The 24898-nt window shown below is 46.4% G+C and overlaps 1 pseudogene; it reads left to right on the top strand.

The window, feature by feature from the left end:
* Positions 1 to 23237: 23237 nt before the first annotated feature.
* Positions 23238 to 24898, top strand: part of LOC111530446 — an 8502-nt pseudogene continuing 6841 nt past the window's right edge.

Genomic DNA, 24898 nt, shown 5'->3' with positions numbered 1-24898 from the left:
GAGTAATATGGGGTTGGTTTCAAGTCCATGGAGCAGCACAGTCCGATTGAGAGGTGAGAGCCTAGCTGATTGACAGAGGGTGGGTGGAGACTCTGTCTTGTGGTCAGTTTCAGACAGCCTGTGGCCACGGCTCCCTGGTCAGCAGCAGGCCCTGTTGAATGGGAGCAGGCACTGGGAGGGAGGCCTGAGTTGTAGCTCCTGGAGCCTCACAGGTGTTGCTCTGTCCTACAGCTACAACCTGTCCTGCCGCTGAGCCCCATCCCAGGAGGCCAGTCATGCCCTCAAGGCCAAGAAGACCAGGCCATGAAGAATCTCAGGCCCACTGAGTGCCCAGGTGGCAGGGGCAGAATGCCTCAGGGCTCGGTGAAGTTTGGGCTGAGCATGTGCTCTGAGAGTTAGACAGCTGCACAAGGCTCCACTGCGATCAGCCCTGTGACTGGGGCAGGGGACTCACTGCTGTGATACTTGAGCATCATTGTCATAAATTTAATGTGTCTGTCCAATCCTTTTCTCTTTTTATCTCTTCCTCTATAATCACCATGTACTGCTGATCTCTGTTAGTGCTTTTGTTCAAATAAATAAACCTACATTATATAGTGTGTATTACGCTTTCTCATGATTTCTTCACCATACGGTATGATTCCACTCATACGAGGTACTTAGAGTAGTTAAGTTTATAGAGACACAAAGTAGAAGAGTGGTTCCCGGGGCTGCAGGAAGGTAGGTGAGGTGTTTAATGGGTACAGAGTTTCAGCTTTGCAGGATGAAAAACACTCTCTATAAATGTGGAGGATGCTCATAAAACAGTGTGAATGTGATTAATTCCTTTGACCTGCACACTTAAAAACTGTTAAAATGAAAAAACAAATTGTTGGCTGGGTGCAGTGGCTCACGCCTGTAATCCCAGCACTTTGGGAGGCGGAGGTGGGTGGATCACCTGAGGTCAGGAATTCAAGACCAGCCTGGCCAACATGGTGAAGCCCCGTCTCTGCTAAAAATACAAAAGATAGCCAGGTGTGGTGATGCATACCTCTAATCCCAGCTATTCAGGAGGCTGAGGCAGGAGAATTACTTGAACCCAGGAGGTGGAGGTTGCAGTGAACCAAGACTGCATCACTGCACTCTCCAACCTGAGCAACAGAGTGAGACTCTATCTTGAAAAAAAAAAAAAAAAAGAACAGACCATATCTATCTGCAACACCATGAAGGAGTATCACAAATATACTGTTCCATATAGTAGATGTAAAAGTATACATACTATATACTTTGATTTATACAAAATCCAATTAGCCGACAAAACTGGGGTCCTGGCTTTCAGTAATACTGGAGTAGCTTGTTGAATTAACGTAGATTATAATGATGACACCCAAATAACATATATTGTTATAGAAACACATCTACATAATACAAATATGACCTATGTGTGAGTAAGAACTCAATGAGAATTTCAGCTGTGCCCACTATAGGGGAGATAGGTATTGGCGTTTGAATCCAGCACGATTGACACCATTTGTAAACAATAACACCGCTCTTGAAAAGTACACAACAGAATTGAGAGTCTCTATAATGATTCTTTACAGTTTTAGTACCCAACTTTGAAATTCATGAGACGTGTGAAGAAATACGAAAATGTAACCCATACACAATTTAAAAGGCAGGCAGTAAAAGTGATCCTAAGACATTCAATGTGTTCTAATTCAGAATGTTTAAAGGCAGCTATCATAAATCTGTTCATGGGGGTAAAGGAAAATATTCTAACAATGAATAAAGAGATGTGGAACCTCAGCAAAGATATGGAAATTATGAAACAATAGGAAGATAAGGAAATTTTAAAAATACTTTTGAGCTTATTCAAAGGTTAGAAGCAGAAGACAGAGCAATAGAAATCGTCCATTCAGAATAAAAGAGTGAAAAAGCTTAAAAAAAACGAAGAGTCTTAGAGACCTGTGGAGTGATTGAGTCCAAGTTGGAGAGGGGACAGAAAAATTAAATGAGGTGCAAAGTAAATCACCAACTAATAGCTGAAAACTTCCAAAAATTGGTCAAACCTTCCCCCCAATTTTTATACCCAACATGTCAACACGCCCCTCCAAAAAAAAAAAAATTCCATACCAAGGCCATATTGTGATTTAGGAGACTGGCAGGGCAGAGCTTTCTATTGACTTGTTGTAATTTCTAATTTTAACTACTTAGAAGAATGAAAAATAGATTCTCCTTAGAGTTTGTTTTTTTTTTTTTTTCTTGGAGAAAGTCCGAGTTAGGCACAGATGACTGACAGTTATTAAAGGCCAATGACTTTCCAGCCTTCTCTTAAATTTCCAGTGTCTTACATTGTAAATTATTTAAATGTGTTTCTTTCTCAAATCCTGCAGTAATATTGATACTCCAGAAAGACGGCCCACAGAGATTCTGCTCTTGTGCGTCCGTCCTGCACAGAGCTGAGGCTGTGCCTTCTCTAGTTTCATAAAGGTAGATGTAAAAGCGTGTAGTCGTGGGGTACTTCGCGTTAATCTGGAAAATTAAATGTTAAAATGGATTCAGGCCGGGCCCTGTGGCTCACGCCTGTAATCCCAGCACTTTGAGAGACCAAGACGGGCGGATCACTTGAGGTCAGGAGTTCGAAACCAGACTGGTCAACATGGTGAAACTCCATCTGTACTAAAAATACAAAACTTAGCCAGGCGTGGCAGCGGGTGCCTGTAATTTCAGCTACTGGGAAGGCTGAGGCAGAACAACTGCTTGAACCCCGGGAGGCGGAGGTTGCTGTGAGCCCAGATTGGGTCACTGCACTCCAATCTGGGCTACAGAGTGAGACTCCGTCTCAAAAAAAGAAAAAAGAAAAATGGAGTCAAAGAATTATCACTGTTAAGTTCCACCAGCAACTTGTTAAACGTGGTTCCGAAAGGATATTTAAAAAGGGAAATTGTTTCCAAGAAAGCCCTGTTCACAGCAGAAAACGCAGACACTGTTCATGACCTCACCACACAAACTTCCCTCATGTGTTGGGAGGGACCAATGGGCTCTCTGGTTCTGCACCTGCGTTAATTACCACCGGGAGGTCCACACTAGGACCCCAAGGTCTGGGACCAGCTTGGGTCGGGGGCAGAGAAGTGGTAGATGTGGCTCCCAAAGTGTCTTAGGGGCTCCCTTACCTGTGGCTGTTTCCTGACTGGATGCAGCAGGGTCAGGCCTTTCACTGTGACGTTTTCTACTCTTTATTAGAGTGGCAGGAGTGTCCCTGTGAGAGGCCTGACCCAGGTGTGGGCCATGCAGCCAGGCCCGGGTCCAAGGGGCTGGGGTGCAGAGGAGGATTTGTGACAGCCTAGAGGATAGAGGAAATGGTGGGTTTGAAAAGGCAAGTGCCAGGTTATCAGCGACCGCGTATATCCATTTCTGGCAGTCAACTGATAGTTTCAGACACTTACGAGGGAGCTTCCCGCGTGGGATGCCAAGAAGTCAGAGAACTGTCACACACCTGGCCATTAGCCCGTCCTACGCAGGGACTACACTGCGCATGTCCGAAGGGGCGTGTCAGGGGTGGGGCGAGGAGGAGGGGCGGTGCCGAGGGGAAAGGCAACCCCGAGGGAAGAAGCAGGGCAAGAAGAAGGGCCGGGGGCGAGGAGAAGGGGCGGGGGCGAGGGAAGGGGTGGGGCGAGTACCGCTCCAGGAAGAGGAGCGTTACTATGGCAACCCTGACAGGTTTGTGAGCAGCTCCTGGTCCCCTGCTGCTCCGTGAGAAATCAAACTTCTGGCAATGACAAAGCATGAAGACAGCATTTTAGGGAGAGGTAGTAACATAATTACACGGTAAGACCAGCCGCCCTGGTCCTGCTGTCGCCCGGCAGGCAGAAAAGGTTTGGGAACAGTCAGGCTCCCGTTATCATGGCAGAACTGCTCTGGACTCGGAGAGGTGTGGATTCGAGGGCGGGAGCTACGCCTGGCATACTGGGAGTTGTCATCTTTGACAACTGGTTAGCTTCCAGTTTTTTAATTGCAGGGCGACCGGATTACAATCCCAGCCAGCATGAACAGGGCGTGGTGCGCAGTGCTGAAGGGGGAAGCCGGGCTGTGCCGGCCTCGCTGTGCATTCTGGGAGCTGTAGTCTCCTTACCGCTCCCGCCCGTTGTTTCAAGCGCTTCGGGACTACAATCCCAGCATGCCCCGGGCTCGGGGGGCGGGGCGCAATTCTCTTCCGGTGAGCGGGGCAGCTCCCGCCCGGCCAGGCGGACTGGAAACGGTAGCTCTTAACGGTTCCCCGCCCGTTGGTGGCAAGGCGGCTGGACTAGAATCCCAGCAGACGACATGCGAGGAGGCGGGCAACCTAGGAGTGTTGGGCAGAGCAGTGTGGACCTCGCCGCTTCCACGGCGATGCCGGCTACTGATCGCGGGCACCTCCTTGCCATGGGAAGTGAGTCCGGAGAGAGACAGGAGGGGCAGGTCCAGGCTGGGCGATGAGGAAGGCGTGACGCCGCGAAGTGCATCTGCCCTTGTCCAACTCGGACGGGTGTGGTCCTCACCCCACTTCGCGCTGCTCTGCTGGGTTCCCTCTCCCACCTGCACCTGGGGTCTTTCCTGGGCGTTGCGCCTCCTGCAGCCCAGGGAGCCGCCTGCTTTCCTAAGCTGCTGTGGGAACCGGCCTGAGTTCTGGGCGCTGTCCATTGTGCCACTACCCTCTTTTCTCTCCAGGCAGAGCGCAATGCAGCCGCTATGGGGAGAAATATGCTGCCTGGCCCACCAGTGCACAAGTTCAGGGTTTTGCAGGGGGTGACATGGACTGTGGCTTCGTGAAAATGTCACCCTCACCAGCGCCTTTTTCGCAGATGTGGATATTGAGGCGGCAGGGAGTGTCATAATTGGTTTACCCAGGAGATGCTAAGAGCAGAGGAGAAAATCTCACTTCCCAGGCATGTGTCTTTGGTGCGCCATTTTCCACCAACCCATTTGGTGGAAAGTTCCCCAAATAGCTACCTAAAGATGAAGATGGTTTAGGCATTTTACACGTGACATCAATGGCCTCTTCTCAACTGAGGCCTGACTGGGCAGTGTCTCAAAGACACAGATGGCAAGCTGATCCTCAGGAACAGGTGGTGCTCCAGCTTTGTGGGAGTGACTTTCAAGGTGTGGAGCACTTGGGGCGTCTTTGAAACTCCTCAGGCTTCACAATTTTGCTTTGAATGGAATGTTCATCACCTCGGGCATTCATGGAGGTACCTTTACTCTCGGGCTGATCTGTTTAATTTTTCTGTCTAGACAATGGAAACTTCTGGGAGCACTTCTAGTTTCGTGTAGCTTCCTAATCATTGATGTCCCTTAATTCCATATGTCCTCAGGGACAGTTCCTTTGATTCTGGAATGACGCCAGCTTTTATGCTTTTATGTTTAATCCATAAAAACCAAGGTGTTAATCTACATGAAAATAAGACCTTGTTCATATCACACATTACAACAGGCTTCATTTGTGATTCCTGAATGTGGGTTACTAATTTTAAAAACCCTTAAAACCCTGGTCATGGATATTAGACACTAATTGTACTTTGTAAAGAATTTTCTCCTTCGGGATCAATTACACTTGGGCTCATCAACACCTTTGTAAATAAGGGAACAAGAACCATGCAGCATCTATGGATGTGATGAGATGAAGTATGGGGAGACCACAGTACAACATTCTCTTCCCTTGTTTTCAGTAGAGTTTGTGGGGTCAAGTACCTGCGTTCCTCCCCCATCCCTCAATATTCTCATTTTACTCCTGACTATTCCCCCTTTAGGTGGGAGTTTCTAAATACATTTGTCCGCAAGTGTAGTCAGGCTGTTGTAATGTGAGGGCATCCATCATCTGTCACCTTAAAGATGAATGGAGAGGATTTTGTGATTTGTGTTCCAGAGGCACTGCTGTTGTGTGGCTGCAAAAACAGGTGATCTCAGCTGTCCCCAGCAGCTGCCTCACAAGATTGGTTCTGATGCAGCCACAGCTGCTGTTCACAGAGCCAGGAGCTCCTTGCAGTTTGGTGTATTCTGCTGAGATCTGTGGCTCCTGCTCTTCTCTGCTCACCTCATTCCTCGTAGTATCTGCTCAGCTGCCTGGTTTGTTCCAGTGTTTCCTGGGAGCCTGTTGTGTAACTGCATTTCAGAGGGTCTTTAGGAATTCCACCCTCACTTCACCAGTCACTCTACACTGGCCATGCACTTAGCTTCTTGTGGCCCTGTGTGTGTCCTCTTCAGTGGAGCTGTGAAGAGTTCTAGTTAGGGATGGACCTCATTCTCATGCACCTCAGGCTGCTTCGAAAGCTGATCATCTTGTCTTTGGACACATGGACATTATTCCTTTTGTGTATTTTGAAGTCTGATGCTTTTTTTTTTCTTTTTTTTTTTTATAAATAATGTGAACCCTTGCAGTAATAGTAACAGTCACTTTTAAATATCTTTGTGAATTTAACTCTGGCAACAATTTGATGAAGTTGACATGCGGTTCCCATTTTATAGGTGAGGAAACTGACACTTGGAGAAGTAGAGTAGCTTTATTTACTTCATACAAGCTTTTGATGAATTTCAAGTCTAAACCTCGAAGTCTTCCTCTAAGGTATGACTGTGGCATATTCTTTGTGTTTCTCTGCCAGCGTCCTGAAGGGGTCCACATCCCATTTGGACTCCATTTTTTTCTTAATGACAGAAAACTTGCAGAAACAGCCCTTTGGTTGGGGAGAGTACTTGCTGGCACTTGGCTTTCCCTGTCCTCCATCTTCCCCTTGGCAGGGCTTAGGTGATTTGAGGGAGCTGGAGCAGTGGTAGATCCTGACTACAACTCACCTGGAACGCTTGTTGTTATGTAAAGATAACACCCACTCATTTTTTGAAGTGTGATTTTTTGTTCTAATTATTCCTCTGGACTTTCTCTTCCAGGTTTGTGCTGTGTACTAACATGTAATTCAAATACTGATTAAAACAAAACTGGTGCCCTCCTACCAAGTGGTAACAATGCGTATTTTTTTCTTTCTCTAATTATAAAAGAAATGCATGCTGTTTTAATAATCGTGGATCATAGAGATCTTTATGTAGCGGAAGTTTCACGTCTTCCTCTTCATTCCAAACTCACTCCCTTGTTAGAAGGAATTATTATAGCTTGGTGTTTATTTTTTTGGATGTTTTCTATAAATTAATAAATACACATAAATTTGGCCAGGTGCAGTGGCTCGTGTCTGTAATCCCAACACTTTGGTAGGCTGAGTGGGGAGGATCCCTTGAGCTCAGGAGGTTGAAGCTGCAGTGAGCAGCTTCATGCCATTGCACTATTGCACTCCTGTCTGGGCAACAGAGTGAGACCCTGCCTCCAAAAAAAAAGAAGAAGAAAATAAAAAAAAAAAAGAAGCTAAATACATGTACACAGTTTCTGAACACAAATTGTATCATACTATTTTTTATTTTGCTATTTCACAAGCAATATATCATTTACGTTATTCCATATCAATGCACGAGATTCTATTTTTGATGTGTTAAATTTATTCCAAAGAATGAGCATACAAGATTTGTTTCACTGTTTATTCTTTGATAGAAACTTAGATTATTTCTAATTCCATCATTATTTAAAAATGCAGCAATAAGATGCTCGTACATAATTTACTACACTGACAACTAACCGTTCAGTTTATCTTGCCTTCTTTTAGTCAGAGAATATGTCATGAGTTTATTTTATGATTTGATTCATAGGGAAATTAATGTTATGACTGGATAAAGTCAATTGTGAAGAAACTGCACTTCCAGGTTGTCTATCTCCGTATTCTGATGGAAAAGCATGGAATTTAGAAGCATTGCTCGCTCCTTCAGTTTCTAACAAGTCAGTATTCTCATAGCAATTTTAATTTAAATGTTTGAATTGTTTCTCCTTCCCTTGTTCAGGATAAGTATGTTGTTTTTCTGTTTGTGAAACTTCCGACTCCGGGGTACTTCAGTTGGGCTTTAGAGAGGGTAACTCCCATATTGCTGTTGTATCTATTTCTCTTCAGCATCTGGCTGCATATGATAAAGATCATAGAATTAGACCAGGCCCTGTATGTATTTTGGGATGAAAAATTCAAAGTAATCAACTCAAGACAGGAGTCTACAACTTTGATTCTTAACAAAAGATTTCCTTTGATTTCCCCCAATCTTTATGATTCCTAGAAGAAATTCACCCAGGGTGAAGCATGTGGTTCTCTTGAATAATGTTTTGTTGGGGAGTTCCACATCGAGTTTCATGAGGCATACTGTTTTACAGGGTGTTTTTTGTGGGGTTTTTTTTTTTTTTTTTTTTTTTTTTTTTTGTACTGCCTTTCTCCGATTCTATTGGACAGTAATACTAGCTTCCTAAAATATACTGGGAAATGTTCCCTCCTCTGCTACTTCTAGATAATATTATACTCATAATGACAAGTTTTCTTGTAAAAATGCTCTGAAAAAAAATGTAGGGTGGGCCCGGCATGGTGACTCACACCAGCACTTTGGGAGGCCAAGGCAGGCGGATCACGAGGTCAGGAGCTCGAGACCAGCCTGACTGACATGGTGAAACCCCATCTCTACTGAAAATACAAAAATTAGCCAGGCATGGTGGAGTGTGCCTGTAATCCCAGCTACTCAGGAGGCTAAGACAGGAGAATCACTTGAACCCAGGCGGTGGAGGTTGCAGTGAGCCAAGATCGCACCACTGTACTATAGCCTAGGCAACAAAGCAACAAGACTCTGTCTCAAAAAAAAAAAAAAAAAAAAAAAAAGTGTCAGGTGCCTTTTCTCTTTTGTACTGGGTAATATTATTTATTTTATTGGTATTTACCCATATACCTGCCAATGGTTTAATGAGCCCCTATCTTCTACTCATCAATCTTACCCCTACTTCAGCCACTCCTCCCTGCTTTTTGGTACTCAGCCCCATGTTTTTCTCTCCTCACATTCTCAACTCTGTCTCTTTAACGTGGGGACTTCCATGTGCTGCCTGTATCCTCCCACTCTGCACTGCCAGGAGGCTCTGCAGGCTCTAAGCTGGGGCAGCAATGTGGTCCCCTCAGTTTCAGCCTCCAGACCACTGTCCTGTGCTCCTTGCAGTTGCTTCTAGTGTCTGGAAACATCTGGTTGATGTAGTTGGTCTGGCTTCCTATGTATCAGGTGCCAGAGGGAGTCTGTTTCTTGCTCTTCCACCATACAGAGAAGGCAAAGCTCTGAATTGATTTTGAAATCAATTCTTGGTTACTTCTTTTGGACTGAAATACATTGTCTATTACTTTATGATGACATAAATATTGTAGCTTAGTTTGTGGCAATTAGAATTTCATTTTTATTGTTTTACAGGCCATGCCACCATGCCCAGCTAATGTTTTATTGTTTGGCAGAGACATGGTCTCACTCTGTGGCCCAGGCTAGTTCCAATTCCTAGATTCGCAAAATTCTCCCACCTTGGCCTCCCAAAGCACTGGGATTATAGGCATGAGCCACTGTGCTTGGCCAATAGTTAAAATTTTAGATTATTATGTACAATACTGTGATATGCCATATTTAACTTATTCAGAGACAAGGCTTTAATAAAAAATTACTTCATGTTAGAATATTTTTCTTTAATTTTTTATATCAGTTTTCTTTTTTTTTTCCCCCTAATCTTTTTGTTCTAGCCTCAGTCACCTTTACCCTGAGTTTCCATGTTTCCATCCTGGGCAGCAGAGGCAGTTCCACGGATGATGTGCCTGTGGCTCTGTGTACTTGGAGCTCTTTCCAAGTAAGACTTTGTGATCAGGAGACCTCTTTTCAGGACAGATCACCTGCATGTAAAACAAAGAGCCCTTCCAGGCCAGGAGTATTTAGCCAAAATCTTTTTGCTTTCACATTTTATTTTTGTTTGTTAGGTTTTTTTTTTTTGAGACAGTGTCTCTGTTACCCAGGCCAGAGTGCAGTGGCGCAGCTCACCTGCAACCTCTGCCTCCCAGGTTCAAATGACTCTCTTGCCTCAGCCTCTCAAGTAGCTGGGTTTACAGGCTCACACCATGGTTTCCTGCTAAGTTTTGTATTTTTAGTAGAGATGGGGTTTCACCATGTTGGCCAGGCTGGTCTTGAACTCCTAACCTCAGGTGATCCACCTGCCTTGGCCTCCCAAATTGCTGGGATTAAGGGTGTGAGCCACCACAGCTGGTGAGTTTTTGAGTCTTTATCCATCTTTGGACACAATAAACATCCAAACACACAGATCAGATGTTCCCCAACATGTCTATGAGTTTAGAGACTGGACATTTCTTTTTCCAGTGATCCTGGTTCTTGACTTTCTCGTTTAAGGTTTTGTCATCTCCTGGCAGCAGACACAAGGTCTCCTTAAGCCCTGTCAGTGTAGAGGGAGGGTCTTTGAAAAGCACCAAGTTTACACTGTAAGTGTCTCAAGATGCATCCACATTTCTCTGTCTCTTCCAGGCCAGTTCTTGGAGATACTAGGAAGCCAAGAGTTCCCTCCAAGAATGGAGATTCCTTGGAAGTGAGGTTCACCTTGAGTCAATAAAGATGAATTACACGTGGTCAAAGGTCATTCAGGGTCTCAAGAACAGCCAGAAAGAAGAGCTGGGGCTGACGGGATTGTGGGGGTCCTCTCTCCCACCTGAAAAGCTACTGCTGCCTGCCGACCCTCTCAAGAGGAGACCTCTCTGGGCTCCAGCACCTAAAACAGACAAACCTGGGAGGATGCTTCTCTCTTCTGTGTCACACGTGTCCTGGAGAAAACCAGTGTATCTGAATGACCAAAGAAAACTGTGAGAAAAAGTGCAAAATCTGTACCAGGCCATTCAGTGTCTGGATGGGGCTCTGTGGTGCACATGCATTCCAAGAAGATTGGAGAGTGCCAAGCCTGCAGGAAATGTCCCTCAGACCTGCCTCTCACACCTGGAGTATGACTGCCGGTCCAGGTTCTGATGCAGAACTGTCTTTAAAAGGTGACTGCGGATATGGAGAGAGGGATTTCTAACCCTGATAGAACATGATCAGCTGTTTCGCTGGGGAAAGCCACATCCACCAGTGACATGCTGCTCAGACTGGCCCAGGACACACTCTACTACCTAAGGAATAAGCCCCACATTTGCTCTTTGTGGGTGAAAGGAGAGGGTGAGAGAGGAGAGGAGTGTCCGCACAGACATGAGAAGCCTGCAGATCCAGATGACCCCCTTGCTGATCAGAATATGAAAGATCGCTTTGTGAAAACAATGACCCCATAGCAGACAGATAAGCTTCTAGAGCAGGCTTCAACCATGCATCATCCAGACCCACTGGTGGAGAAGTCTGCCCCCACTCTATGTTGGTGGTCTGGAGGATATTATTACTGAGACAGATTTAAGAAATAATCTCTACCTGTTGGCAAGATCTGGACGGTCACTGTTGTGCAGAGACAGCAGTGTGCTCTCATCAGCTTTCCACAGGGCAGACTGTGGAAATGGCCACTGAGAATTCCTTTTATAAATTCATTGTCCATGGCTTCAGACTCACCATCAAATGGAAGAAGAGTCCAAACTCTCAAAGAAAAGGAAAAAGAAGGATGGAACTGCAGACTTTGGGAACCTGCCAGAGCCTATTTCAGTACTGCAAGGAGCTCCTTCTCCCCCTGCAGCTCTAGTCCCCACCTTGGAGCCTCCTTCCAAGGAGTGAGACTACCTTTCTGACTTTTTCTGACCATGGAAAACTTTTCTGACTTTTTCTGTCCTTGGCACCTGCTGAGGACAGCAGACCCAGGGACCCAGTCTCCTGGGCCCATTCTTGCCCAGCTTCTTCTTGATCATGTGACTTGAAGGCATTCTTATGCAGTGGAAGCAGGGCCCCAGGACCATGTGATAGATCGATGGTCTCTGGCTTCTGCCCCACTGATGGTCAGATGGTGGCCACTCAGGGTGTGAGAGCCCAGCCATCGCTGCTTTCTTGAGTTGAAGAGGTTGGAGGCTGGTCCACCTGCTCCTATCCCACCCTTGGCGATGTGGATGGTTGCTCCTTGAGCCTGGTAACATCTCTGCCTTGGCCCTGCCAGGCATGCCCTGACTTGGGGGGCCCTGCGTACCCACACACTACTTTAAGGGGCTTGCCCTTCCTTGGGCCAAATTCTAATTTTGGCCAGTGCCCCAGGAAGCTCAGTCCTCTGTTTTGTTATCTTGGCTATTTCTGGGGCACTCATAGTTCTCCTGGGTCCCTTTTCTCCTAGGGCTTGGGCTGGGCTGGGCATCTGTAGGTCTGGGATGTTTGCCCTGTGAGTGAGGCTCTGTCACACAAGTGGGCAGACATGGGGACATGTGATAGGCGCTGGCTGGCTAGGGTTCTGCAGATGCCACAATCCTTCTGCCCTCCAGCAGCCTCTGAGTCCAGCTTCCCCATTGACACTGACTTCACCCAGCTGAGGAGCTGTCTGGGGTTGTCTGGGTGCTGTCTTGGCTCCTTTAAGTCTGTGCTGCTCGGTGGCCCCTGAGAAAGGTCAGGTCCAGGTGCCACCATGCAAGGGGAGTATCTATGGCCCTACCGCTGGGGTTTCGGTGGGCTGGACAAGGCCTGGTTGTGGGGGCCCTGATGGGGTTCAGGGCCAGGGCCTGTCCTATGGTCCTGGGGGTGTCCAGGGAAGATGAAAGAACAAGGGTTCGGCATCCCTGCTCAAAGCTGCACTGTGGACACCATGAGCCCTGGATGTCAAGATCCATGGGGAGTTTGGGAGAGAATTTCAACACAGAACTCGCCAAAAATCCCATGATCTATCCTGAGATGGGAACAGACTTGCCACATCTTGAGCCACTGGGCCCCCAGAGAGTGACCTGCTGTCCTGGGCTCTACATAATTCTCATGCTGCTGGGCCTTGGCCTCAGGTCAGCTTCTGGGCTTCTGGAGCTGGGCTGGTGGGCCAGCCTGTCCCCCTTGGGAAGGGTCTCCATGCTGAGGAACACCCACAGAGGCCTGGGTGCCACAGACACTCGCTCCAGAACCAGGGCCTTCCTAGGGGTCTTTGGATGTTTAGCTGAATGGAAAGCAAACTTGGTCCACTTCTCCCCCAAACCCATCTGACCCTTGTTTGGGTTTTTGGAGTCTTGGGGTCTCTAGTAACCCTCCTGGTCTGACACTGAAGAAACACTACAGGCTGCTGATCCCACAGTGAGGGGTGTGTGCTGTGGGGATGGGCACTCGTGAGTGAGGGTCCCTGCCGATTCCACAGTGAGGGGTATGTGCTGCCTGGGGTATGGGCGCTTGTGAGTGAGGGTCCTTACTGATTTCACAGGGACGGATGTGTACCACCTGGGATATGGGTGCTTGTGAGTGAGGGTACCTGCTGGCTCTCGTGAGTGAGGATCCCTGCTGATCCCACAGTGAGGGGTGTGTGCCACCTGGGGTATGGGCACTTGTGAGTGAGGGTCCCTAGTGATTTCACAGTGAGGGGTGTGTGCTGCCTGGGGTATGGGAACTCATGAGTGGGGACCCCTGTTTCTCTCTGGCCCTGTTGGTGCTCGCAGCTGTGGGTGTGGGCTGGCACAGATGGGACTGAACCCTCCAGGGTCCTCCAGGATTCTTCTAGGGCAGGAGGGGAAGGGTGTGGTGGGGGGCTTGGAGGGGTCTTGCCCTCATCCCCTGCCCTGTTACTGAGGTGAGTCCAACACCTGCCCTGGGGCCCAACTGGCCTGTTTTTAGAAGCTTCTTAGAGAAGGAAGAGGAGGAGGAGAAGGAAGGCCTGGGGAGCAGGGATGGAGGGTCCTGGGCACTCCCCACTGTTTACTGTCTTAGATGGTGACTCAGGAGGAGACCTGGTGCTAGAGACCACCTGGGGGGCATGTCACAGTGCATCCTTCTGAGCTCAGCCATGGAGGCCTAAAAGTGCCTGAGAACCACATCATCATCCAGAGCCCAGGTCTGGGACAGTGCGTCTTGGGAGAGCTCCCACAGGACAAACAGGAGAGCTTCAGGAGAGGGTCTAGGTTTGGGGCTGGGCATCAGGCCAGGGGGAGTCTCCTGGGAGGGGTCTGTGCCTTCACCCTGTTTCTGCCCTGGGCACCTTGCACTGGGCAGTGCTGGGTCCTTTCTGGGCACCCCTGGGGGCCAGTTCTGCACAGGAGGCAATGGATACAGGAAGGTCCAGGCAGGGAAGTGTCTGCCACACTCCTGCCTTTCATCTGAGTTGTGTCAGGGGTGGGTTCAGTTTCCAGGAGGACTCATGGTGCCCTCTCCAGCCCACCAGAGTTGGATTGGTTTGGCCCTCCCTCAGGGCTAAAGCGGAGGGTCCTGTGGGCAGTGTGGGTACTGCCCTTGGGCCAGGTTTGATGTGCCTGTGTGCTCCCCCAGCACCCTCGGGCACATGGGGACAGGGTTCTGTGCACTTTCAATGCCATATGTGCGCTGGCTGTGAGCGTGTGCTTGCCCTGCAGAAAGCAGATGTACCAGAGCCTCAGGATGAGCTTGTGATGAGCTTGAAGTAGGAATTTATGGGGACAGCAGGCATGGGAGGACCAGGTCCTTCCAGGTGGAGGGCTGGTGGCATGAACAGGGAATACTAGAGCCTCAGTCTGTGGTGCTGGGGACCCCTATGCATGGGATGAGACCTCCCACATAAGGCTGGATCAGATAAGGTCTTGCACTTCTTATAGGGGTGGTCTCATCTCCATCAAATGTGGGCCCTGAAAGAAGGGGCTCCCCAAGTACTCTCCCAAGATGAGTCCTGGCCCAGTCTGCCCAGGATGCCGGCCCTGAGTCCCAGCCCCAGTCTTGTGATGCCCCCTCTCAGACAGGGCATGGTTTGTGTGCCCTGCAGGGACCTGCTTCTGCCTCCTGTGCAGAGAAAGGGAGCTGGGTCCTTCTGGAGGAGCCAGACCCCTCAGCTGGGGAAGCCAGGCCCTGTAGGGCAGCAGGGTCTCTGGCCTGGGGGTCTCCTGTGCACACTTGTCCCATCAGTCAAGCACTGTAGGAGTCATTTTAAGGTGATAATCTGGGTACACAACATTTGCTTGTTTTCACGGAATGAGCAGAGGTGTTCAGAGCCCCCTGGACTGCCCTGAAAACCTCACTATTCCAGGCCCCTCTGCAGACCCTTCCCAAGGCCAGAATTCCAACCAGTTGGCTGTCACCCTCTTCTCTTGAGACACTACCCCTGTCCTGAGACCTCCCCATTGCCCCTCAGATGCCCCATCCCTCCGGAATGCCCACCTCCCCGGGGACCCTCCACGCCCCACACGCCTTACTTGATGCTGCAGCGCTCTCTGAACAGGCCGTGGCTTATGAAGGTGTGGCTCACATCTAGGTCGTTCTGGTGCACATTCACTGAGGACATCTTGGCCTGCTTCATTTTCTATAGAGTACGGCCAAGCCTCAGAACAGACACAAGACTCACTGTCAAAACTGCTGTCATGAAACAGTGGTTCCGGAAGGAAAAGAAGCTTTTTCTGCAGAAACTTCATTTCCAAAGCCAGGGAAAATCAGCAGTGTGCAGCTCACCTGTGTTGCCCACGCCACTGTCTGCCCAGGATTTGTGACTGACCCCTTCCGCCCCCTTGGGTTGACTTTCCCTCCATCTGGGTAACTGGGCTTCTGACACGTTCTGGCCTATGCATCCTGCTCTGGCTGGGACTGGAAGGACCAGACCTGGTGTTTCCCTGGGTTCTTGTCCTTCTCCTTCTTGACATTCAGTAGGGATGACCATGCTGGGCCCCAGACCTCTGTGAGGATTCCTTTGTAGACCCAATAAGACATCTGTGGACAGAAGAATGCTCTGGTGAGACAAGCCTCAGGGTGACCCCAAGGGGGATTCAAACCTAAGGATTCTGGAAGTTTCCAGCCTTTGGCTCCGCGGTTCCTCAGGAGAGGTTTGTCTGCCTAGGCCTGGGCCTCCCCATGAATAAAGAGTGAGCAAGAGCTCAGGTTGTGAACTCTGATCGGGATTTATTCCTTCCTTTGGGGTGACCAGAAAGTGTTCCTGTTCCTGGCTTAGAAGTGGCCCAGGCTCCGGCATCAGATTCCTCCCAGCAAGGTGATCCTTGCAGGGATGGGCAGGAGGGCTGGGGACCAGGCCTGTTGTCCTTTTGGTGAGGAAAGTGTACCCTTCTCTGTCTGAAAGGCAGGCAGCACCAGGCAGCAACAATGGGCACCTGTCCTAAACACTGAAGAGCAGTCACGGGGGACACTCACTCACAGCTGTGCCCTCTTGCTGTTCCTAGATTTATTCCAGTTGTTAAACATTCATAGCCATTTATCTGTGCATCTGATGTCCTGATATGTTTGCTGTAGATAAGAAGTGATGGAGTGAGCTGAGCTGCCAGGCTTCCTGTTCTGATTCTTGGATGCTGGGTCATGTGCTTAGGGGCCCCAATGTGACTGAACTGGAAGGAGCCAGAATAGGACAGAACCCAGCCCCTGATGAGTGGGCACTGGTGGCCTGGCCTCATGACCACAAGACGCACTGTTTCCAGGGCACAGACAACCTGGGCTTTGGTTGGGTCTTGGCCTCCAGGTAGGGCCCTGGTGGGCAGCGGGCAGTGACTACTGAGACACTACTGTGATTCTCGGTGGTGGCTGTTGTAAAACACCTGCAGGGCTGGAGTTTAGTATGAGATTCAGCAGGAGCTGTGGCCTCTCCCAGTGACAGTGTGTCACTCCCCCTCGCCAGCAACCATGCCCACAGGCCACGGCCTCTGCCTCATCAAATCCCCACCAAGTCACCCATCTATGGAGCAGCTTCCATGCAGCAGGGTCAGGCTCTTACCTCCACCTCCAAAGCACAGACAGGGGCAGGTCTGTCTCACTGTAAGACCGCGAGGAGAGCTGAGGACCTGGACCAGGTTGGGGGCCATTCCCTTTCCTGAGCAGGCCTCAGGGAAGGACCAGCCCCATTCTCATCTGACCCAGGTCTCAGCCCAGGAGCTTGTGTAGGGAAGAAAGGACAAACAAGGCCTCCATGCTGGCTGACACTCAGGAGGGGTTGGGGCGATGGAGCAGAGGGAGCACAGGGCCAGGCAGAGGCTGCTTAGGATCCATGGGGGATCAGGCTGCACCATGGGGCTGCCCCTCCTGGGCTGCACGCAGCATCCCCTATGGGAGCTGAGAAAGTCCAGTCCTGAGATGGCACAGGGGTGTGTGGCTAGGCCCTGACAGCAGTCTCCCAAAATGTGACTATATCACCAAGCTGAGTTCCAGGAATGCTGAGAAGTGTCCAGTACAGCAAGGATGCACCTGGAGCCCATCCTATCTAAAGGACTCTGACCATCCCGCGTCCACCTGCCTCTCCTGCATATCGGCCACCACCCGTTCCCTTTTCCTCATTTCTCCATCGTGACTGACCCAGAGGCTGTGACCCTCTCTGAAGCCCCAGTGGCCCTTCTTTTGTCCTGTCAGAGCCCCTGAGCAAGACTCCCCAGACCCATCCACATGCCTGGCTTGTCCACTTACTAATTGTGCTGCTGTGCACTGCCGGGGTGGCACCAGCGGCAATGAGGGTAACTGAGGGCCCCACAGGTGACCAGCTTGGTCCTTTACCCCATCCCTAGCCTCAGGGGGTTCTCAGTCTGTCAGCCAGCAGCCCTGGTTTGGGACACCTGGCTGTCCTCCTCCCAGGAGTTCTGACTCAGCCTCGCCCACCTGTCCTCTGTCCGTGGTGCTGACCAAACCAGCAGGTAGCAGGTCCCCAAAGGGTGCTGCTGAGCTTTGACCGAGGCTCCCCTGCTGAGGGGTCCCAGGTGAGTCGCTGCCCCTGGTTCTACGTCATCTGCTGTCCTCTTCAGCACCATCCACCCCACCCTAGGCCGGCTCCATGCAGATGCATCCCCGAGTCACCAGGCTCAGGGTCCTCTATTGTAGGATGGAGATTGCTGTACCTGCTGTACACATTCATATTTATTGTGTGAAATAAAATATGGAAGCTAAAGTAAATGAGGACTTTGGTTTGCATTTTCCTGATGATTACTGATGTTGAGCACTTGTTAGCCATTTTTATATCTTTTTTAAAAGATAAATGTCTATTCAGGTTCTTTGCTTGTATTTAAATCAGGTTATTAGATTTTGGTGAGTTTTCTCTCTTTTTTTCTATTCAGTTGTGTGGGCTTCTTTTGTATTTTGATTTTAACCCTTTATGATATATATTGCTAGCAAATGTTTTCTCTGAGGTCATAAGCAGCTTTTTAATTTCATTGATTGATTTCTCCTGTGCAGAAGCTTTAGGGTTAGATATACTCCTACTTGTATTATTGTTGCTTGTGCTTTTAATGTCGTATTTAACAAATTATTATCTGAACCAATCTCAAGGAGCTTTTGCCCTGTGTTTTCTTCTAGGAGTTTTACAGTTTCTGATTAAATAACAATGGGCTATCAGCTCCCATCTGTTAGGATGGCTGTTATATAAAGGACAAGAGATAACAAGTGTTGGTGATGGTGTGGAGAGAAGGGAACCCTTGTACACTGCTGGTTAGAATGTAAGTTAGTACAGCCATTATGGGAAACAGCATGAAGGTTCTTGAAAATCTAAAAATAGAACTACATATGGCTCAGCAATCCCTCTTATAAATTATATATCAACAGGAAATGAAATCAGCATTTTATAGAGATATCTGCACTCCCCTCTTCTCCGTGCCCCACCGCAGCATCGTTCCCAACAGCCAAGCCATGGGATGAAGTTACTGTGCATTGATGTACAAGTGAAGAAAAAAATTGTGGGGGAGGTATTTGTGTGTATGTGTGTGTGTGTGTGTAATATATAATAATAAAATATTTTTCAGCTTTTAAAAAGTTGAAGATACTGCCATTTGTGATAACATAAATGAACCTGGAGGATAATAAGCTAGTGAAATAGCTTAGGGAGAGAGAAAAATACTGCATAATTTCTATTATATATGAAATCTTTAAAAAGATTAAATACATAGACACATGACAGAATGATGACTTGGGGGAGAAGAGACACAAGTCAACATTTCAGTTATATAAAATAAATGAATCTGGAGGACTAAAGTACAATTTAAAGGTTATAGTTACTATTTTTATATTATACACTAGTAATTTTTGACCAGGGTAAACTTTAGGTGCTTTGACACCAAAAGGAAACATGTATACATGAGTTCATGCATATGTTACATTGTTTAACCGTAGTCATCATTGATATGTATATGTATAATTATGGGCTCATTAAATTTAAATGCTATAAATAGGTAACAAAGAATAAAGTTAATTGGAAAACTTGCATCATTAGACTTGATTTTGCCTAAATGACAAACTGAAACTGCCTCCTAAATATTAATATTTGTACATCACATAAACTTCATATATTGGAAATATGTTTACAGAAAAGGAATTATAAATTTTAATAAACACAAAATGACACAGTAAATGCAAAACAGTAGAAAGAGATGAAAATATGATTAATCAGAGTGATTAATGCTTAGATATAATTAATGATGTGTTAGGAGCAATTTCAAGCCACTTACACGTACATTTAATGCCAAAGAATTTATGTGTACACAGAGATTAATAAAGTAAAAAAAGATACATTTACAATTATATTAATTGATATTAAAATGATTATGGAAATCAACTGTCTGGTATAGAAAAAATAGAGTGTTAAGTAACTAGTAGAAAGTTTGAAACTTTATTAGCAAGTTAATCAAGTGAAAAAGGGATCAGCATTTTTGAGCACTAAATAGAGGATGGACATAATTTTTCTTTCTTTCTCTCTCCTTTTTCTTTCTTTCTTTCTTTCTTTCCTTCTTTCTTTCCTTCTTTCTCTCTCTCTCTTTCTCTCTCTCTCTCTCTCTCTCTCTCTCTCTCTCTCTTTGTTTTTGTTTTTGAGATCGAGTCTCTCTCTGTCGCCCAGGCTGGAGTGCAGTGGCGCGATCTCCATCTCCGCTCACTGCAAGCTCCGCCTCCCGGGTTCACGCCATTCTCCTGCCTTAGCCTCCCGAGTAGCTGGGACTGCAGGCACCCACCGCCACCCCTGGCTAATTTTTTGTATTTTTAGTGGAGACGGGTTTCACCGTGTTAGCCAGGATGGTCATGATCTCCTGACCTCGTGATCCACCCGCCTCAGCCTCTTAAAGTGCTGGGATTATAGGCGTGAGCCACCACACCCTGCCCATAATTTTCCAATACCAAGAAAATCATTTGATATTACAAGGTGTTAAACCTAAATTAGTGTCTTTAACTTCACAAAGGCAGAAATCCTATAAGTAATGTTTCTTGAACACTTTAAAATGACAATAAATATTAAAGTGTAACCAACAAGTAATGTGTAGCCACATGCAAATTTCCTTTTAGATTGCTTTATTATTTTCTAATTTTATGTGAATTTTTATTTTAATAGGTTTTTGGGGAACAGGTGGTGTTTGGTTACAGGGATAAGTTTTTTAGTGGGGATTTCTGAGATGCTGGTGCAGCCATCACCCGAGCAGTGTATGCTGTCCCCAGTGGGTAGTCTTTTATCCCTGAGATTGTTTTAAATGACATCTAGATTAAATAGAACATTCAAACTGAGATTACTTTTACAGCACCAGAGAAATGCTAGGAGGAAGCTTTGTGACTGAAACCAAAAGACCTGAATTTATCTATTTAATTCCACTAATTAACATTCTTAACTTTATAGAAAAACAGCAATTCTGCCCACGTGCAGGAGTTATGCATTAAAATGGAGCATGATCACTTCGGATAGAAACATAAAAATTCTTCCAAGTATTAAGAAAATATTTATACTTCACAGATAATGTTAGTGTATAATACATGGGCATTAGATGTTTCAAATGAGAAAAATTGAAATTTCTCATGGGGCACTGTTCTACACAAAATATTTATGTAAAATTTTTTAATCATATATGCATGTGGACATTTGATGTTTCAGCACAGAATAACATAGTCTCAAAGGTCATTTAATGTAGTAAATTAAAAATCTTTAAAGTTTACAAGAATTTTAAAACTGCTCAGCAGAACTGATAGAAAAATATGGGAACTTCCCAGGAACAGAAGTGAATCAAGAGGCAAATTCACAGGAGTCATGAAAGCGAGAAGTTAGAGCTGCCTTCAGGTACAGCTCTGATTGCAGGGCTGATTACACAGACCTCAAGCCTGTGAAAATAGTCCACTCTGCCCCTTGGAATATACAGAGAAAATTTCTAACTGGGGCCATCCCAAATGTGAGATCTCTATAATGTAAGAACCAAATTATAAATTATGAAGCACACAAAATAAGCTATCCCAAAAAAGGGGAAGAAGAAATTATACGTCACATAAACTTCACAGATTGGAAACGTATTTAAAATAATTAAGTAACACAAATGGGGAAGGAGAATATCAAAATAATTTTGAAAACACATGAAGTTCTAAAGTAGGCACTGGGGGCAGTGGCTCATGCGTGTACTCCCAGCACCTTGTGGAGGCCAAGGCAGGAGGATCACTTGAGGCCAGGAGTTTGAGATCAGCCTGGGCAACAAAGCAAAAGCTGTGTCTACAACAAATAGATATAAAAAAATAAGCCAGGCACAGTGGTGTGTGCTTGTAGTGTCAGCTACCGGGGAGGTGGATGTGAGAAGGTCTCTTGAGACCAGGAATTTGAGGTTGCAATGAGCTATGACTACCACCGAACTCAAGCCTGGGTGATAGAGAGATTCTTTCTCAAACACACACACACACACACACACACACACAAAACAGGCATGTTTTGCAAAGACTCAAATTGAACAACTGAAACTTAAGTAAATTTAATATACAATGTATGGTTTAATTATTAGACCAAGTTAATAACAACAGGATTAGTGAACTAGAATACTGAGATGAATAAATAAGAGAACTACAGAAAAACAAAATGATCACAATACAAACATGATTATACATGTACAAAGAATAAAATGAAATTAAATCAATACATTGGTTTCACTAGCTTACATACAAATAACAAATCACACTAATAACAAATATTTATAAACTTCTGAAACGGAATATCAGATGGGAACCCTTGAATGCAGAAGTGTATTGTGATTAATAGTGACCACCAATAAAAAATACTCAACAGAAATAAAAGTCAAGCTGTATAACACCAAAGAAAAGAAAAAAATGTAAAGGCATGAGAGCGAAAAGAAGAGAGGAACAATGAGGGTGAGAGCAAAGCCTCCACAGCCTGTGTTCAGTCAGAAAACACAGAAATAAGTAAGAGTGCTGGGAGAAGTTACTGTTCAACCAATAATTAGATACTTCACTAACATATTTTGAATAAGTAAGGATGCACTAAATGATTTCCAAAAGTAAAAAAAAAAAAAAAAATGAGAAATCTTATTACCAATATGAGCTTATTAAGAATACACTTCAAAAAGAAAAAAGTTTTAAAATGAAGTTCAATGAATCAAAATGAAATGGAAGAAACTGCAAACATATTAGGCTATGAAATCATGGTGGACAATGAACTAAAGGATCCATCAAGTCTTTAGCAGCATCAGTTTCCAAATGATTTACATAAAACAACGGTGTTAAATGAACTCTATACAATGTAATGAAATAAATTATCAAATCCTCTGATACTTGAATAATTTAACTGATGTTAGAATCTCCTTTTCAGATAATTATTTTCATAGAAAAATATACAATACTTCTGTCTCATGATTTGCAGAATATCAATTATCCTTCTTTTAGCACCAAAGGGTTCACAGTGGCATAGGCCCTAGTCACAAGCCTCTGGACACCCAGGACAACTGGATCATATGTTGATCAGGATTGAGCAGGATGAGAGGCTCAAATCCATTCAATATGTGACCGCAAAGAAACTCACCCTTTTTTCTGGAGAGACTCTTGGGGAGAGTCTGGCGCTGTGAAGGTGCTGGGATTGCCTCTGATGCCTGCACAAGAGAGTCTCCATGTATACACTTGAGAGCAGCATAATTCCCACAAGGAGACATCTCTGGATAATGACAAAGTAAGAAAAATAAGGCTCCTGATGATGGACTTCCTTGGGGAAATGAGGCAGTTTTACTGAGCGTCAGAAAACTGGTCTGAGTCATATGGAAAGAAACCACAGTGTCGAAGATTATGTAACTACTGCAGGACAACTGAGGGACCATAAGAAGACAAGAACATATGAAATGTGATTTGTGAGTTTATGTTTAAACCTCACCAACCAGGAGGTGCCGGGGCTGATGGCGATGGCCTGGAGCAGGCTCAGGAGGCAGGTGGTGCAGACGGAGAGGCCCTGCATCACCATGCTCAGATAGGAAAGCATCTTACACTTGAAGTCATTTTGAAAATGAAGGGACTCAAAAAGGTCTGGAGACACCAAGAACACAATGGTGAGCAGCATCATGATGTGGACGAGGCCAAGTGACTGGTGGTCAGGTCAGTGGGCTTAGGATCCAGAAGGAGCGTCATGATACCAGAGAAAAGGAGGATGTTGGCCGAGACTCCAGTAACAGCTTGGGCAAAGAAGTCACTTTTGAATGATAACATAAGTGAAAACTGTGTACATTTTAATGGCAAAGAGGAAATATTTTATGTACCTGAAAAAAACAATAAAACTTCCATCATCAATGTCACTTACTTCAGATTCAAAATTATCACCATCATTATCATTTTAAATCCATCTATTTATTTTGATTAATGTTGATTATCACATATAAATTCTTAAACCTACAGCCTGATTATTATATGCTAAACCAAATTATTAATATAGTTGATCGAACACCCACACATGCACAGTCGCACCAGTAGAGGGCGCACATTATCTGTGCTCCTGTAATACCAAGGCCACACTTTTTAAGTAAGCATTTAGTTTTGTTTTGTTTCGTTTTGTTTTGCATTCCTTCATTTAGTTTTCACCACCCAGAACTGTGACATGTATATAAAAATGAATCATGGGTGTTTGTAGAACTGAAATGAAGTATATTTTGTGGTAATGGAAAAAGCAATCACCTGATGTATCTTGGAAAAAAGTAATAATGCATTGAGTGGCTGTGATATCACACCAGCCTGACATCATGCTAAACATCACATTCATGCATGCAATGTTTCATGTATCCTATAAAAATTATAGGGCGGCGGAGCAAGATGGCCAAATAGGAACAGCTTCAGTCTCCATCTCCCAGGGCGAGCGACACAGAAGACCGGTGATTTCTGCATTTTCAACTGAGGTACTGGGGTCATCTCACTCGGGAGTGCCGGACAATCGGTGCTGGTCAGCTGCTGCAGCCCGACCAGCGAGAGCTGAAGCAGGGCGAGGCATCGCCTCACCTGGGAAGCGCGAGGGGGAAGGGAGTCCCTTTTCCTAGCCAGGGGAACTGAGACACACAACACCTGGAAAATCGGGTAACTCCCATCCCAATACTGCACTGTAACACTGGCACACCGGATATTATATCCCACACCTGGCCGGGAGGGTCCCACGCCCACAGAGCCTCCCTCCTTGCTAACACAGCAGTCTGCGGCAATCTAACCGCAAGGCAGCAGCAAGGCTGGGGGAGGGGCGCCCGCCATCGCTGAGGCTTAAGTAGGTAAATAAAGCCGCTGGGAAGCTCGAACTGGGTGGAGCTCACAGCAGGTCAAGGAAACCTGCCTGTCTCTGTAGACTCCGCCTCTGGGGACAGGGCTCAGCTAAAGTAGCAGAGGCCTGTGCAGACGCGAACGACTCTGTCTGACAGCTTTGAAGAGAGCAGTGGATCTCCCAACACGGAGGTTGAGATCTGAGAAGGGGCAGTCTGCCTGCTCAAGTGGGTCACTGACCCCTGAGTAGCCTAACTGGGAGACATCCCCCACTAGGGGCAGTCTGACACCCCACACCTCACAGGGTGGAGTACACCCCTGAGAGGAAGCTTCCAAAGCAAGAATCAGACAGGTGCACTCGCTGTTCAGCAATATTCTATCTTCTGCAACCTCTGCTGCTGATACCCAGGCAAACAGGGTCTGGAGTGGACCTCAAGCAATCTCCAACAGACCTATAGCTGAGGGTCCTGAC

This window comes from Piliocolobus tephrosceles, unplaced genomic scaffold (genome assembly GCF_002776525.5).
Source record: "Piliocolobus tephrosceles isolate RC106 unplaced genomic scaffold, ASM277652v3 unscaffolded_76, whole genome shotgun sequence".
Taxonomy (NCBI): Eukaryota; Metazoa; Chordata; class Mammalia; order Primates; family Cercopithecidae; genus Piliocolobus; species Piliocolobus tephrosceles.
This window is presented reverse-complemented; position numbering and strand designations above follow the sequence as displayed.